Raw genomic sequence first — 17,500 nt, 5'->3', positions numbered from 1 at the left:
TTACCAGTGGGGTCAACTTTGGCTGGTGCAGTCTGTCTGTTTGTCTGTCTGTATGTCTGTCTGTTAGCCAGTCTGTCTGTCTGTATCTCTCTCGTAATTTACTCTTTATCATTTTTACTTTTTAGTTTGTATCTCTTTATTTGTTTTCCTGTGTAAGTTTTCTGTATGTCTGTCTATGGCTGTTTGTCTGTCTCCTTATAAATCTACGTGTCTTTGTCGCCGCATTTCAGTTACCTCCTGTCTGTCTGTCTGTCTGTACATATGTGTGTATGTATATATATGTATCTTTGGTCGGTGTGTGCAATGTCGGGGTTGATGCAGTCTGCCTGTGTGTGTGTGTGTGTGTGTGTGTGTGTGTGTGTGTGTGTGTGTGTGTGTGTGTGTGTGTGTGTGTGTGTGTGTGTGTGTGTGTGTGTGTGTGTGTGTGCCTGTCTTTTGTCAATGAGGTTAATGCCAGCAGTGCGTGTAGTGGTGCAGTTTGTCTGTCTGTCTGCCTGTCTGTCTGTCTTCCTGTCTGCCTGCTTGTCTTGTCTGTCTGTCGATACTTTGCTCCTAAAACATCATTCTTATTTCATCGGTTCCTTCGTTCACTTGTCGATTGTTTCCTGCGCCTATTACGAAGTTGGTGGAAGGGGAAAGAATGGGAAGGAAGGAAGGAAGGAAGGGAGGGGGGAAGGAGGGAGGGGAAAGTTTGCGGAGGTAGGGAAAGAAATAAGAGAGAAAAACAGAAAAACAGAAAGAAAAAAGAAATAAATAAGAAACAAAAAGTGAAAAAAAGAGAAAAGGAGAGAAAGAAAGAAAGGAAGAAAGAAAGAAAGATAGGAAGGAGGAAAGAAGGAAGGAAGGAAGGGGGGAAGGAGGGAGGGGAAAGTTTGCGGAGGTAGGGAAAAAAATGAGAGAAAAAAAGGAAGCTAGAATGAAAAAAAGAAAGAAAGAAAGGAAGAAAGAAAGAAAGATAGGAAGGAGGAAGGAAGGAAGGAAGGAAGGAAAGTATGTAAGTATGGAAGAAAGGGAAAAAAATGGGAGCGGTAAATTAAGGACGGAAGGAAATATGAGAAAAGGAAAGAAAAGGAGCTATAAAGGAAAGGGGAAGTAGAAAGTGAAGCGAAACAGGAAGCAAAAAAAGAAAAGATGGAAGGAATGAAGGAAAGTAGGAAGGAAGGAAGGAAGGAATGCAATATATTAGGAAGAAATGAAGGAGGAAAGAAAGAAGAGATAAATGAAGGAAGAAAGAAAAAAAGAAAGGAAGGAAAGGAAAAAGAGAGGAGGAAAACACGAAGAGAGGAAGAGAAAGAAAAAAAGAGATACAGAAAGAAAGAAATGAAGGAAGGAAGTGACGAAGAACAAAAACAAAAGAAAGAAAAGAAGGAGGAAATAAATAGAAAAATAAAAGAAAGAAGAAAGATTGAAGGAAAGCAAGCAAACAATAAATCGAGAGACTAAAAGAAGAGGAAGGAAGGAGAGAAGGAAGGAGTGAAGGAAGGAAGGAAGGAAGGAAGGTACCCACATCCATAATTACTAGCTACCTCATGCTTTGCCGAAGGAATGTGGAGGGAGGGAGAGGGAGGGAGAGGTGGAGGAAAGGGAGGGAGAGAGAGGAGGAGGAAAAGGGGAAGAAGGGGGAGAGAGGGAGGGGGGTGGAGAAGAACAGAAGGAGAGGTAGAGAGAAGACGAAGAAAAGAAGAAGGAAAAGAGGAAAAAGAGAGAATGAGGAGAGAGGGATTAGGAGAAGGAGGAGGAGAAGGGAAAAGGGAAGGAAGAAAAGGAGGAAAAGTAGCGAGAGGAAGAGAAAGAAAAGAATGAGAATGGAAATAAGACTTTGGAAGGAGTAGAGGAGGAGGAGGAGGAGGAGGAGGAGGAGGAGGAGGAGATATGGAGCAAGCGTGGGTGGAAGGCAGTGACTTTCTATGTACTAAAGGTGACGGTGGCGATGGTGGTGGTGATGGTGGTGGAGGAGTTGAGGGGGTGGAAGGGGGTGGAGCAAACCGATAAATACATTAACAGTACTGCGGTATTGCATGAACCGCTAACCCTCTCCACCTCCTCCACTTCTCCCTCCTCCTAATCCCTCCTTCTCCTCCTCCTCCTGCTCCTCCTTCTCCCCAATCTCCACCACTACCAGTATATTGACTACTTACAAAACAACCACCTCCACCTCCACCACCACCACTACCATCACCACCACTTCTACCCTGGTGGTGGTGGTGGTGGTGGTGCTTGTCTGGCGTCAGTCTTTCTACCTCTCCCTTCTTCTCCCCTCCCTCTCCTTCCTTCCCTCCCTGCTTCCTTCTTCCTTGCCTCCTTCCTCCCCTTCTCCTTCCTCCATCTCTCTTTCTCTCCTTTGTTGTGGAATAAGTTATTAGCAAGTGGGCAGACTTTTTTTGTTACTCAATAATCAAGGAACTACTACTACTACTACTACTACTACTACTACTACAGCTATTGATATTACTACTCTTATGCCTACTACTACTACTACTACTACTACTACTACCACCACCACCACCACCATCATTCCAATAAACACCGCGCATTGTTTCCACCTGAACCACCTGTGCAATTCCGATTTCCGCCGAGAGAGAGAGAGAGAGAGAGAGAGAGCATTACATAGTTCCAGGAAGGTGAAGGGGCACTACTGTTACCTGGTTTACCTGTGGCGGCGCCCTCACCTGTCCTCAGCCACACCTGTCGAGAGAGAGAGAGAGAGAGAGAGAGAGAGAGAGAGAGAGAGAGAGAGAGAGAGTAGGCCTCGGGAGAAGAGTAAAGAGAGGAGAATGGGATAATAAAAAGGAAGGTAAAGAAGGAAGGAAGGAAGGAAATAGGAGGAGGAGGAGGAGGAGGAGGAGGAGGAGGAGAAGGAGGAGGAGGAGGAGGAGGAGGAGGAGGAGGAGGAGGAGCGAAAACCCTTATCATTGAATTACATGTCAAAATTCTTCCGTTATTAATATTTCACTACATTGACAAACTATTATTGACAAACACACTCACCGTCTATGTATGTATGTATGTATGTATGTATGTATGTATGTATGTATATGTCCTTGGAATGCTGAATAGGTGGTTTGGTTATGTGGATTAGTGGTAGTGGTGGTGGTGGTTGCAGTGGTGAAGTAGGTAGTTAGTGGTGGTGGTGGTGATGGTGATGATGGTAGTGTTAGTGGTGGTGGTGGTGATGATGGTAGTGTTAGTGGTGGTGGTGGTGATGGTGATGGCAGTGTTAGTAATGGTGGTGATGGTGGTGGTGGGTGGTGTTGATGGTGAGTGTAGAAGGTATGGGAAGGGGTGAGGAGGGCGTACTATCTATCTATCTATCTATCTATCTATCTATCTATCTATCTGTATACATATCAAACCACCTAACAATTCAAATATCTATCACTCTGTCTCACTATTTACTTACACAAGGATACACACGCAACCTTATCTATTTATCTATCTATCTATCTATCAATCTATCTATCTATATCGATCTATTATATATTATCTATCTATCAATTTATACATATCAATTTAACTTCCTAACTTCCACATACCTATCACTCCATCCCACTCTTTACTTATACAAGGATACACACGAAATCATATCTATCTGTCTATCTATCTATCTATCTATCTATCTATATATCTATCTATTTATCTCTAGTGAAACATTCCTTACCTATCAATATCTTTCTATTTGTCTTTCTATTTATCTCTGTCTATCTGTCCAGTCACCCATCATCCACTTGTCCACCCACTATAGTTCTGTGAGGTTGAAGTAGGAGGGGGGTTGTGGGGGGGGAGGTAGGGGTAGGGGGGCTGGAGTGGAGTAGGGAGGGAGTTGGTAGGCTAAAGAATTCCTAGTGTGTGTGTGTGTGTGTGTGTGTGTGTGTGTGTGTGTGTGTTTTGGGTGGTGGTTATGGTGATGTTCACGTGTGTGTGTGTGTGTGTGTGTGTGTGTGTGTGTGTGTGTGTGTGTGTGTGTGTGTGTGTGTGTGTGTGGAATGGAGTGGGTTTGGTGTACATGTGGAATCCGATAGCGAAGTGGAATGCTGACGGTGGAGTTTATTCTAATGGGTATGAATAAGTGGAATGAGAGGGTGGAGGAGGGGGGGATGGGGGCCGATTTTATAACTATTGGTGTGGTATGTGGTGGGCGTGGTGGTGGTGATGGTGTTGATGTTTGGGTGGTTGTGGTGGTGGTTGCAGTGAGGTAGAGGTGATGGTAATAGTCATGAAAGTAGTGGTAGTATTTAGTGTTGTAGTGATGATGATGTAGTAGTGGTAGTAGTGGTAGCGTAGTGCAGCAGTAGTAGTAGTAGTGGTGGTGGCAGTGGTGGTGGTGAGTAGTGGTGGTGATTAGTGGTAGTGATATGGTGATGAAAACAACAGTAACAGTTGTACTCGTAGTGGTAGTGTGGTGTTGCAGTGACGATGTGGTGGTGGTAGTGGTGGTGGTGGTAGAGGTGGCGATATGGTGATGAAAACAATAGTAACAGTGGTAGTGGTAGTGTGGTGTTGCAGTGGTAGTGGTGGTGTGGTGTTGCAGTGGTAGTGGTGGTGGAAGTGGTGGTACAGTGTCTATAGTAGTGGTGATATGGTGATGTAGCAATGCCAGCAGTGGTGGTGTGGTAGAAATGGCAGTGGTGGTGAGGTGTGGTATGGTGTGGTGTGGTGGTAACGGTGGACTGGGGCATGTATCGATCCCGCCTCCCTCAGCTCACTGGAGGAGGCGGAGGAGGAGGAGGAGGAGGAGGAGGAGGAGGAAGAGGGGGAAGGAGAGGAGCCGGTGTGTGTAGGGCTGTCGGCCGCTCGGTGCCTCAGACGGTGGAAACACACAGGACGGCGCGTACCTTGCCCGCCCTTACTATAAGATCATGCGCGCTGCTTTCTACCGCGCGCCAACCACCACCACCACCACCACCTCCATCAACACCACCACCACCACCTCCACCACCACTACACCAGCCCCCTGACCCGCCCACAGCCCCATAGCCGCAATACCAAGCCCCCCAGCAGCTACGATCTCGGCCCCTCGTCTCCCTTCCCCCGCGGCTCTGGAGAATGTGAGGGGATGGGCTATGGGCGTCACCGTATCATTGCCGACAAGTTTAACAAGGAATATGCAACTGTCTTGAGGTTGATGAAGATGGACGAGTAGGTCTCCGGCAGTATCGCTCACCAACACCACCTCCACCACACCACCACACCACCACCACTCCCAGTCCTCCACTCCACCCACTCCACCTCCTCCTCCATTCCATCCCTACCCCCACCTCCTCCTCCTCCTCTCCATATCCCCTTCCCCCCTTACCTATCCCTGCCTCCCCCTCCCTCCTCCTATTCCTCCTCTCATTGTAGTTAGCAAGTTATACTCATTATTGTTGTTGTTGTTATCATCGTAGCTTCTTGGCATTCATCATTCCCCCTCCCCCCTTCTCCCCCTTTCTACCCCCTGCCCAGTGCCTCCCCTACCCACCCCTGTCGGCCACTGGTGTGTGATCAGAACAAAACAAATATAAACAGGAACTAACTAAGTGTTTTCTAAAGAACAACGTGAAAGACAATCGGTGAAGGTGTTTAGCGATCACGTGATACTCGCTTTTACCTACCTATCCCATCCTACCTGCCCACCACCCACCTGCCCTTACCCACCCGCCCACCTGTGACATTGATCCACCTATAGCCACCCACCTACCTTACCTTACCTGCCCCATATCCACTTAAGGGTTTTCATTGTAGTATTATTATTGTTTGAAGTCCTATTCCTTGTCCTGTATCCTTGCACAGTGCTACCCTTTTATCATCACCACTATCACCACCGCCATCATCACCACCATCACCACCACTACCACCACCGCCGCCGTCTCCATCATAGCGGTGCGGGGCTGAATCACTACCACTAACCACCACTACCACCACTACCTTCACCACCACCACTACCACCACCACTACCACATCACCGATTACGATAGTTGACTGTGGTGTTTTTATATAACTCGTCGCCACTACCACCACCACCACCACCACGACTACTACTACTACTGCAACTGCTACTACCACTACTACCACCACTACTACTACTGCTACAATCGCCTCCGCCTAAGCCGCCACCACCAACGCCTACTACTACCACTACTACTACCACTACTACTACTGCTACTACTACTACGTTGGTGTACTGCAAGCCTTAGAATGAAAAGGGACTATTTTATCGTCTCGTTGTGATTAAAAGGTAAGTTATTTGCTCGATTTCTTTCTCTTTATTGTGTGTGTGTGTGTGTGTGTGTGTGTGTGTGTGTGTGTGTGTGTGTGTGTGTGTGTGTGTGTGTTCCATTTTCCATTTCCCTCTCTCTCTCTCTCTCTCTCTCTCTCTTTAGTTTCCTCCTCCTCCTCCTCCTCTCTATTGCTCTTTATTCCTCTCTCTCTTTCTCCCTTTCTTCTTTCGTTTTCTCCTCCTCTCTTTCTCTTTCTTTCTCTGTATTCGTGTTTTCTCTTCCTTTATCTTCGTTTTCCTATTTCCTCTCCTTCTATTTTATGTATCTTCCTCTCTCCCTCCTCTTTTCTCTTCTTATCTTTTCTTCATCTCTCTCTTTATCTTTGTTTTTCTCTTTTCTCCTTTATTTTGTTCATATTTATCTTGTTTTATTATCTTTTTCTCCTTATATCATGTTCGATCTATATGTATTTTCTCTCTCTCTCTCTCTCTCTCTCTCTCCTGTTTTGTCTTCCACCTTCCGCCATCTTGCTCCGCCGTCCAATATCTTCCTCCACCACCACCGCCTCCACCCCCTCCACCTCCACCCCCTCCACCACCACCACTGCTGCCTCCTCTTTCCTCCCCCTCCCCCATCTTGAATTCCCCTCCTCCTCCTCCTCCTTCCCCTCCCCTTCCCTTCCCATCCCTTCCCTTCCCTTTCTTTCTTCCATTCCATCCACTTCTCCTCCTTCTACTTCTCCTTCTCCTCCCTTTCCTTTTACCATTTTATTGTTGTTATTATTTATTTTTTATCCTCCTCCTATTCCTTTTTCCTTCTTTTCATTCCTTCCTTCCCCTTTTCTTCCTCTTCTTCTTATTCCTTCTTCTCCTACTCTACTTTCTCATCCTCCTTTTTATCTGTTTATGTTTATTTTTCTTCTTTTCTTATGCTTCTTCCTCCTCCTCCTCCTCCTCCTCCTCCTCCTCCTCCTCCTCTTCCCAGTTCTCCTTCATCCTCTTCTTCCTTTCATCTTCATCAATGTCTTCTTTCCCTTCGTCTCCTCTTAATTTTCTTCAAGCATTCTCCTCCTCTTCCTCCTCCTCCTCCTCTCCCTCCTTGCCTTCCTCATTTCATTGTCTTCAGCTTCTTCGTCATAGTCCTCCTCCTCCTACTCCTCCTCCTCCTCCTCTTCCTCCATTACTCCCAAACCTTGTCAGTCTCCTTTTTCAAAAACATTTTCCTCCTACACAGAAAACCTCCATAGTCCTCCATTTTCCTTCTCCTCCTCCAGCTCATCCCCTTCCCCCTTCCTCCCCTTCCTCCTCTTTCCACTCCTCTTCCCCTTCCTCCTCCTCATCCTCCTCGTCTTCTTCAGTAACTCTTTTTCTGTATTTTGCTTTCTTCTTTCTCCTCCTCCTCCTCCTCCTCCATTACGCTCCTTATTATTTTCCTGTTCCGCTTACTAGTTATATATTCATGGCTGTGTGTGTGTGTGTGTGTGTGTGTGTGTGTGTGTGTGTGTGTGTGTGTGTGTGTGTGTGTGTGTGTGTGTGTGTGTGTGTATTACTTTAATGGTGTGTGTTTAGGAGTGACTTTTCAATGTTTTTTTTTTTTTTTCCTTGTTTGTGGTGGTGGTGGTGGTGATGACGGTAGAGATGGTGGTGACTGCGGCGGTGGTGGTGGTGGTGGTGGTGGTGATGGTGGTGGTGATCGATAGAACTCCACTGATAGAAACTTCATGGGATTTAATAATGATGGGAGTAATTAGAGTTTTGAATGGTCTGTGTGTGTGTGTGTGTGTGTGTGTGTGTGTGTGTGTGTGTCAGCAGCTGCGTCTTAAAATTAGGTTGCCACTCGAAAACACACACACACACACACACACACACACACACGTACACAATCCACTATCAGAGTCCGAGAGCCTTTTCTAATTTCAATCACCACCACCACCACCACCACCGCCACCACCATCACCACCACCATCACCACCACTTCTGTCGCATTTTCATCAGTGTAGCTTTCAAGGACATATTATGATTCTCTCTCTCTCTCTCTCTCTCTCTCTCTCTCTCTCTCTCTCTCTCTCTCTCTCTCTCTCTCTCTCTCTCTCTCTCTCTCTCTCTCTCTCTCTCTCTCTCTCTCTCTCTCTCTCTCTCTCTCTCTCTCTCTCTCTCTCTCATTTATCACGCCTCTTTCATCATGTTTTCTGGTTTTCTCTTCTCATTTATCCTCTTATTTTTCTTCTCATTTCTCTTCTCATTTCTCTTCTTCACATTTCTCTTCTCATTTCTCTTCTCGTTATCTTCGTATTGGCTGCCATTTAGCTCAGCCTCATCTCCCTCTTCATTTGTCTTCCATTTCCTCTCTTCTCAATTTTCTCATCTCCTCTCTTCAAATTTCTCTTCTTTTTTTTTGTTTTCTCATTTATTTATTTTGTGTATTTCTCCTTCTTTCCTTTTTTTTTCTCCTCCTTCTTTTGTTGTTTTATTATTTGTTTTTTTCTCCTCTTTCTTTCTCTTCATCTTCTCTTTTATTTTTGTTTTCTCCTCTGCTCTTTTATTATTATTATTTATTCCTTCTCTTTTCTCTCCTCTATTTTTCTCTTTCCTTCCCTTCCTTTTTCTCTTCTTCTTATCTGTTCTTTTATTTTCTTTGTTTTTTCCCTTTTTCTCTTTTCTCTTTTTTTCTCCTCTCCTCTCTCCTTCTTTTCTCTCTCCTCTTTTATATCCTGTTCTTTTATTCATTCGGTTTTTTTATTTTCTCTTCTCTTTTCCTTTCTCCTTTTTTAGCCTTTTCCTCTGTTTCCTCCTCACCTTATTTTTCCTATTCCTTTTCTGTTTTGTTTTCATTAATTTTCTTGTTTTGTCTTTATTCTCTCGTTTTCTTTGCCTCTTTTCTTCTTTTCTGCTTCTCGTCAATTTTCTTCATATGTCTTTATTTCTCTCGTTTTCTTTGTTTCTTTTCGTTATTTTTTATTCATCGTTCTACATTCTCTTCTTTCTTCTCTTCTCTCTTCTCTTCTTTACTCTTCATTGTGTTGTTTTTTTACGCCTTTTCCTGTGTTTCCTCTTCTCCTTTTATTCCTCTTCTTCTTATTGTTTTTAATATTTTCTCTTTTTTCTCTTCCTTTCTCTTCTCCTTCTCTCCTTCTTCCCTTGTCTTTGTGGCTTTGCGTGGCTCAGCTGGGAATGACATGTTGGCACTGTCGAGGGGGGACGGGGGAGGGGAGGAAGGGGGAGGGGAGGAAGGGGAAGGGGGAGGGAGAGGAGGGGGAAATGAGGAAGGGGCTATTCTTGGTTCCTGGTTCCCCCTTTCTCTTGTCTTCCCCTTTTCCTTTCTTTCCCCTTCTGTTTTCCCTTCCCTTTCTTTCCCTTTCTTTCTCTTTTCCATCCTTTCCTTTCCCATCCTTTTCTTTCCCCTCCCTTTCTTTCGCCTCACCCTTTTCTTTCCTCTACCTTTTTCTCCCCTTCTATTCCTCTCCCTGATTTTCTTTTCCATTCCTTTCTTTTCCTTCACTTTCTTTCCGCTTCCTTTATTTCGCCTCAGTTTCCTTCCCTTTCTTTCTTTTCCCTTCCCTATCTCTCCCCATTCCCTTTCTTTTCCATCCCTTTCTCTCCCCTTCTCATCCTCACATGTATAGCTTCTGGTTCCCCTCCCCCCTCTCTCTCTCCCTTCCCTTCCCTCCCTAACTCTCCATCCCTCCCTAAATCCCCTTTTCTTCTTAACTCCCTTTCTCTTGCCCAACCCTCTCCTCCCCCTTCCATCCCTTTCTTTAACTTTTCCCATTTTGATCTATTGTTTCTGGTTGCCTTCCCTCCACTCTCTTCCTTCCCTTCCCTTCCAAACTCCCCTTCACTTCCTATTTCCCTTCCCTTCCTATTTCCCTCACCTTCTTTAGCCAGTCCCTAAGACCTCTCACCCTTTTTCTCTCTCCTTCTCTCCCCCTTCCTCTCTCTGCCCTCTCCTCTTCCCTCCCCTTTGTTCTTCCTCCCATTATCTCTTTCCTCCACTTCCTCACTGCCCATTCCCCTTCCTCCTCTTCTTCTTCATCTTCCTCCTCCTCCTCCTCTTTCTCCTCCTCCTCCAAAATTCCCATTCCTTCCCTCTCCCATTTCTCCTCCACCCTCACACTTTGACCTTTCTCCCTCCACCCTCACTTTCCTCCTTCTCTCCACCCTTCCCTCCCTCCCTTCCTCGCTCCCTCCCATGGAAAAAGACGACTCGAGAAAGTGCAGGGGAGAGAGAGAGAGAGAGAGAGAGAGAGAGAGAGTTAAATAAGACATAACCCCCCTCTTCCCCTTTCCTCTCCCCTCCCCTCCTTCCCTCCTCCTCCAATCCCCATTTCTCTCCCTGCATTATTCCTTTCTTCTTTTTTATTTCTTTCCTTTCTCTCCACACTCTCTCTTTCTCTCTCTCACTCTCTCTCATTCCTCACTTTCTCCTTATGCTTCCCTTCTTAGATTCATCACCGCCACCACCACCACCACCACCATCACCACCATATCCTCCCTCCCTTCCTCCTCCTTCCTTCCTCTTCCAACCCCTTTCCTCTCCCTTTCTCTTCTATATGTTATGCAATACACAAAAATATTTAAAATTGTTTATTGTAATGTTTATTATTATTATTATTATTATTATTATTATTATTATTATTATTATTATTATTATTATTATTATTATTATCATTATCATTATCATTATTATTATTATTATTATTATTATTATTATTATTATTATTATTATCATTATCATTATAAGCGCCATCGTCTTCTTCTCTCATTATGTGACACAAATTGCCAAAAAAAAAAAGGAAAAGAAAAAGAAAACTCGTGACTGACATTAATTATAGCGGCTTGTGTGTGTGTGTGTGTGTGTGTGTGTGTGTGTGTGTGTGTGTTAGGTAAGACCAACCCCCAAACCCTCCTTTCCCTCCCTCATCCCTCCCTCTTCCCTCCCTCTCTCCTTTCCCTCCCTCATTTCTCCCTCTCTCCCTCCCTGTCTCCCTCACTCTCTCCCTCCTTCCCTCCCTTCCTCCCTTGTTATTTTTTTCTCTATATCTATCTATCTATTTTCTGTTTTTTTTTCTTTCCTTCACTTTTGTAATATTCCACTCACCCATCTTTATCGACTTCCCGCATCATCTTTCTCCTCCTTTCGTCTTTATCTTCTTTATCTTTCTTCTTCCCTTCTTCAGCTTTATTGCTCTCCTTCGTCACGTCTCTCTCCCCTCTCCTTTTGCTTCTTTATCCTTCTGTCTATTTCAATTGCATATTTTCTGTCAACTTCATCTATACCTATTTACGATCTTTTTGGATTTTTTGGGGGATAATTTTTTTTGGATTTTGTTTTTTTGGGGGAATATTTTTTTTGGATTTTTTGGGGATAATCTTTTTTGGATTTTGGTGGATAATTTTTTTTTGATTTTGGGGGGATAATTTTTTTTTTTGCCCTTGTTAATAGACATTATGCTTATTTGTGGGATTATAGCCAAATAATTAAGGTACATTTTGAGGCACATCCCATCCTTCTAACTTACCGCATTTCACGTTGGCAGTTTTTTCTCTCTCTCGCAATTTCGCGTACTAATTGGAGAACCGCGTACGAATTGTCGAACTTACCCTATTTCTGTTTATATTTCTTCCCTTTAATCAGTCTGTCTTTATTTATCAACTGTATATCTATTTCTTTATTTCCATTGTCACCTTTGTAGTTCTAGTTCATCTTTATTGTCATTTGTCAAGTGTAAAAACATCGCTATTACAATTTTTCTGTAGCTTCCCTTCTTTGTATCAATCTATGTTTTTATTTTGCTATTTCTGTCACCTGTAAGTCGATCTATTTATCACAATTTTTCTCACGTTTTTTTGCATCAGTCTGTCTGTTTTTATTGCCATCTTTTCTTTAGTCAACTTCCTTTTATATCTATCTGTCAATCCATTCTCTATCAGCTCCGTACGTCTTGTCAAATACGCATCTTATTTATATTTTTTCTGTTACTTTCTTTGCATTAGTCTGTCTGTTTTCGTTGCCATTCTTCCTTTAGTCAACTTATTTTTATCTTCATCTGTCTTTCTATTAACTGATAGGTGTGTACGTCTTGGCAAAAATCAACTTCTTTATCTTCTTCTGTCAACTTCTTTCCACTAGTCTGTCTGTTTACATTGCCGTCTTTCCTTTTCTCACCTTATCTTTTACCCTTCTGTCCATTAGTCTATTCACTGTCATGTGCATCCGTATTAGAACAACGCACCTCACGCACCCTGAACATCCTCGTCGCACTCGTGAAAAATTAAAGTGAGACTCGCTTCTGAGGTGACTGAGATTGGTATTATGAGACACTTTTGCTTCTCACATCAGCTATTTCTAAAGGTCAAAGAGGGGGTCAGTCGGGTTCTAATGAGTGTTTCTTCAGGTTCACGGTACAGAGGAATGGTCACACTACCACCAGGGTCATAAAACTACTCCTGGAAATACTCACAACTCCTACGAAAGCCTTGTCAAATATATGTTCGTGAGCGGTGAAATGTCTTCTATTACGACCCATCAAGGGCATATTACTAAACATTTCGTCGTCCAAGTTCACATATCTGACAAGGCTTTCGTAGGTGTTGGGGGCATTTCCAGGAGTAGTTTTATGACCCTGGTGGTAGTTTGACCCTTCCTCTGTACCGTGAACCTAAAATACCATACCCGACTGATCCCCTTTTCGACCTTTAGAAATAGTTGACTTGAAGGGCGAAAGGGACTAACAATATCAAACTGAGTGTGCCTTGCAGTGTACGTATTCATTCCTCCTTCAATAATTTAGATACACCCGGTCCAGTCACACGCCTTTTTATTGTTCGTTCTTTCTCTCTGGTTTGGTGTGGTTAGGTGTGTGGGGGGGAGGGGAGGGAGGGGGGGGAGGGGGGGAGGGTAAGGTGGTGATGGTGGTGGTGATAAATATGAGAGCGAGGGAACCAGGACAAGAACGTGAGGTATGAGAGAGAGAGAGAGAGAGAGAGAGAGAGAGAGAGAGAGAGAGAGAGAGAGTTTACATATAAGGTTGATTATAGAAGTACAGAACGCCGTCCCCCAAATACACACTGGTATGGCACTCACTCAGCAGGGCAAGAAGAAGACGGATTTGTTTGCGAGGTTAATGCAAGTGGAGTATATAGTGTATCGAGAGCTCGTCATGCTGTCACTAAGTACGTATCTTTATCGTGTGTTAGAAGAGGGAGAACAAGAAGGTTTATATTTGCGAAGTTAATGCATGTCAGGTGTATAGTAAGTGTGTAGAGAGAGCTGTATTATGACCGAGCGTGTACCGATGTCGTGTTAGAAGGGAAAGGAGAACAAGAAGGGTCTATATTTGCCAAGTTAATGCATGTAAACTGTGTGGAGAGTGAGTAGAGAGCGAGAATATACCTTTATCATGTTAGAAAGGGAAGAAGAAGAATGATTTGTTTAGTGAGTGTGTAGAGAAAGCTGTATTATGACCGAGCGTGTACCGATGTCGTGTTAGAAGGGAAAGGAGAACAAGAAGGGTCTATATTTGCCAAGTTAATGCATGTAAACTGTATGGAGAGTGAGTAGAGAGCAAGAATATACCTTTATCATTTTAGAAAGGGAAGAAGAAGAATTTGTATATTGAGTGTGTAGAGAAAGCTGTATTATGACCGAGCGTGTACCGATGTCGTGTTAGAAGGGAAAGGAGAACAAGAAGGGTCTATATTTGCCAAGTTAATGCATGTAAACTGTATGGAGAGTGAGTAGAGAGCAAGAATATACCTTTATCATGTTAGAATGGGAAGAAGAATGATTTGTTTAGTGAGTGTGTAGAAAGCTGTACTATGACCGAGCGTGTATATACCGACGTACTGTTAGAAGGGAAAGAAGAATAAGAAGGGTCTATATTTGCCAAGTTAATGCATGTAAAGTGTATGGAGAGTGTGTAGAGAAAGTTATTCTATGACCGACCATGTATATACCGATGTCCTGTTAGAAGGGAAAGAAAAAAAAAAGGTTCTATATTTGCGAAGTTAATGCATGTAAAGTGTATGGAGAGTGTGTAGAGAGCGAGAATATACCTTTATCGTTTTAGAAAGGGAAGAAGAATTTGTTTGCGAGGTTAATGCAAGTGGAGTGTATGGAGAGCGTTGTGTGACTCATGCTATCACCGCCTGTGTACCGACGTCGTGTTATCAGCGAGGGACACACAGGCCGCCACTTCACAAGCTCGCCTACCCTCTCAGCAGCTAATTGGAGCTCTTTAAAAAAACCGCGTCTGTGGATCTTAAATCTCTACTTTTTCTCTTATGAAGGACACGAAGAAACAGTAAAAGGGCCACCCACGGAAAAGTATGAGAAATATGAAGAAATCTTGATGTTAAAACTTTGATTGGCATATAAAGACTGCACACAAATTAAATAATATATATGATGAAGTCTTAAGAGTCGTATTTTAAGACATTTCATCGTCCAAAAACACATTCGACAAGGTTTCGTAGGAGTAAGTTTTATGACCCTGGTGGTAGCGTTACCCTTCTTCTGTACTACCATGAACCTGAAGAAACAGCCATTAGAACCTGACTGACCCCCTCTTTGACCATTAGGAATAGTTGATGTGTGCAGCGAAAGTATCTTATGAAAGCGATCTTAATGTTTGATCCCATTAACAAAAAAGGGAAGAATATGCAGACCACACATTAAAAAGAGGAAAAACAGAGTATGATAACTATGAAGAAAAGCCTCGTTGTTTCCTCCTATTTAAAACACAACACAAAAAAACCGGTATAATGGCCACCCACAAAAAAAGTAAAAGAAATACGAAGAAGTTCCTGTATTGCTTAGTGACACTGCCCCCTTCACACACACAGACACTGCCCCCTCCACACACAGACACTGCCCCCTCCACACACAGACACTGCCCCTTCCACACACAGACACTGCCCCCTCCACACACACAGAAGGAATACGCCATTGAAAAGAACAAAGGATGAACAAAAGAATCAGTTGAGAAAGATCTATTTATTGTTCTCCTTATTAGTCCAACGGGTAAGTAATAAACAAACGCATAAGACTGAGAAAGAAAATATAAATGAATTCCCTAATAAACCCACGAGTCAGTCTGAGGAATTATACACCACATTAGATTAGTTTACCCTTTGCCGTTGTGTCACTCCGCCCAGCAAAATGACTGCAGAGGACGAGGCTGTGAGGGGATGCATCTTTGAGGGAATAACGACCGGAACTTAAGCAACAGCCACAAGAAGAGGAAGAGGAAGAGGAGGGGAGGAGGAAGATGAATAACAGCTGAGTTCCGGGATGACTCAACCACCGCTGGGGGAAGTCACGGAACATTTAAGTTATTTAGTGAAGGAGAATTTTTTTTGAGTCGGTGTGAGTCATGTATGGAGGGAGTGAAGGAAGGGGTGAAGGAAAGGATGTGTAGAGGGAATGAATGAATGAATGAAGGAAGTAGTGAGTTTGTAGTGCATTAAAGTGGTGAGTGAATTGAGCGGTGAATGAATAAAAAGGAAAGGGGGTTGTGATTGCTTGGGTTAGTGAATGAGTAAAAAAAGTGAATATAGGCGAAGTAAGTAAGGGAATGAATGAGGTAGTGAGTTTGAGGTAATGACTGACTGACTGACTGACTGACTGATGACTGACTGATGACTGACTGACTGACTGACTGACTGACTGACTGACTGACTGACTGACTGACTGACTGACTGACTGACTGACTGACTGACTGACTGACTGACCCTCTTGACTGATTGATTGACTGACTGCCTGACGAACTGACTGCCTGACCGACCCTCTGACTGATTGACTGACTGATTTAATGACTAACCTATTGACTGACTAAATGAAGAAAAAAAACGGGGTAGTGAGTTCACGGAGCACTGTATGGGTGACTAAAAAAAATAAGTAGTATATAAGGAATTAATAAGAATGAATTAAAAGCTCTATGAACAAATGAATGAATAAATGAATGAAGCAAGAAATTTATGAAGCAAGGACTGACAAGACGCATGAATGAAACGGAGAATGAAATGATAATAATAAAGTGAATGAGTAAGGGAGACATTAACCTACTGAGAGAGACAGAGACAGAGACAGAGAGAGTGTGTGTGTGTTTGTGTGTGTGTGTGAGTGACCGTGATTGAAACCGAGGAATACAGACGATAATATTGTAATGAAATACGGAGAAATTGTCTTACTAATTAATTAATACGCGAATCACTGACTGCATGGAGGTGTGAATGGATGAGTGAATGTGTTTATGAATGGAATGGAGCTGTATGAATGAATGTAGGTTGGAGCACGAGGGTAAATAATAGATGCAGAAAGATAGACATTATTTGAAGTGTATAGATGAAAGAATCTTAAACAAATGAATGCGTGTTTGGAATCGACATAGGAAGGATAGAGGATGAGTGAATGTGTTTATGAATAAAGGTGAGAGAGCGAATGTAGGTTGAAGCAGGAGGTAAAGTAATAGATGTTGAAAAATAGAGTGCGTCGCTGTGTATAGATGAAATGAGAAAGTGTTTGAAGTGTATAAATGAATGAATCTTCGCTCAAACAAATGAATGAATTGATAGAGGAAAAAATAGATAAATAAAGTGATAGACGAAGAAAGAAAGAGTGTGTTGCCGTGTATAGATGAAATGAGAAATCGTTTGAAGTGTTTAAATGAATGAATCTTCGCTCAAACAAATGAATAAAATGATAGAGGAAGAAATAGATAGATAAAATAATAGATGAAGAAAGGAAGAGTGTTACCTTGCATAAATTAATTGAGAGTCTTTAAGGTGTATAAATGAATGAATCTCAGGGCAAATAAATGAATGAGCGAGTGAGGGAACTGATAGAGGAAGAAATAGACAGATAAAACAATAGATGAAGAAAGGAAGAGTGTTACCTTGTATAGATGAATTGAGAGAGTCTTTAAGGTGTATAAATGAATGAATCTTCGCTCAAACAAATGAATGAGCAAGTGAAGGAACTGATATGTTAAGAAATAGATAGATAAAATAATAGATGAAGAAAGGAAGAGTGTTACCTTGCATAGATGAATTGAGAAGGTGTTTGACCTGTATAAATGGATGAATTAGTGAGTGAGTAATGGCGTTGATAAAGGAAAGAACAGATAGAAAAAAACAGCGCCTAGGAAAAGAAAGAAATGTAGAAGAATGGAAATTATATATGCATTTTCAGAGAGACTAATACATGAGTGATAGAAATGATAAAGGAAATAATAGATGGAAGAACAGCGCTTATTAGGTACGAAGAAAAATGGAGCAGAAATTGAGGGAAGGTGGAGAAAAAAA

General features: G+C 42.8%; 1 protein-coding gene across 1 annotated transcript in view; it reads left to right on the top strand.

The window, feature by feature from the left end:
• Window positions 1-4,538: 4,538 nt before the first annotated feature.
• LOC127007901 (sodium channel protein para-like) overlaps window positions 4,539-17,500 on the top strand; it is a 160,198-nt gene continuing 147,236 nt past the window's right edge. The window contains exon 1 of the mRNA XM_050879355.1: window positions 4,539-6,214. The gene's annotated coding sequence lies outside the window, so the exon portion shown is untranslated. The remainder of the gene's footprint in view (window positions 6,215-17,500) is intronic.

Source organism: Eriocheir sinensis, chromosome 36 (genome assembly GCF_024679095.1).
Source record: "Eriocheir sinensis breed Jianghai 21 chromosome 36, ASM2467909v1, whole genome shotgun sequence".
Classification (NCBI taxonomy): domain Eukaryota; kingdom Metazoa; phylum Arthropoda; class Malacostraca; order Decapoda; family Varunidae; genus Eriocheir; species Eriocheir sinensis.
The sequence above is the reverse complement of the archived record's forward strand: the minus strand, read 5'-3'. Positions and strand labels throughout refer to the sequence as shown.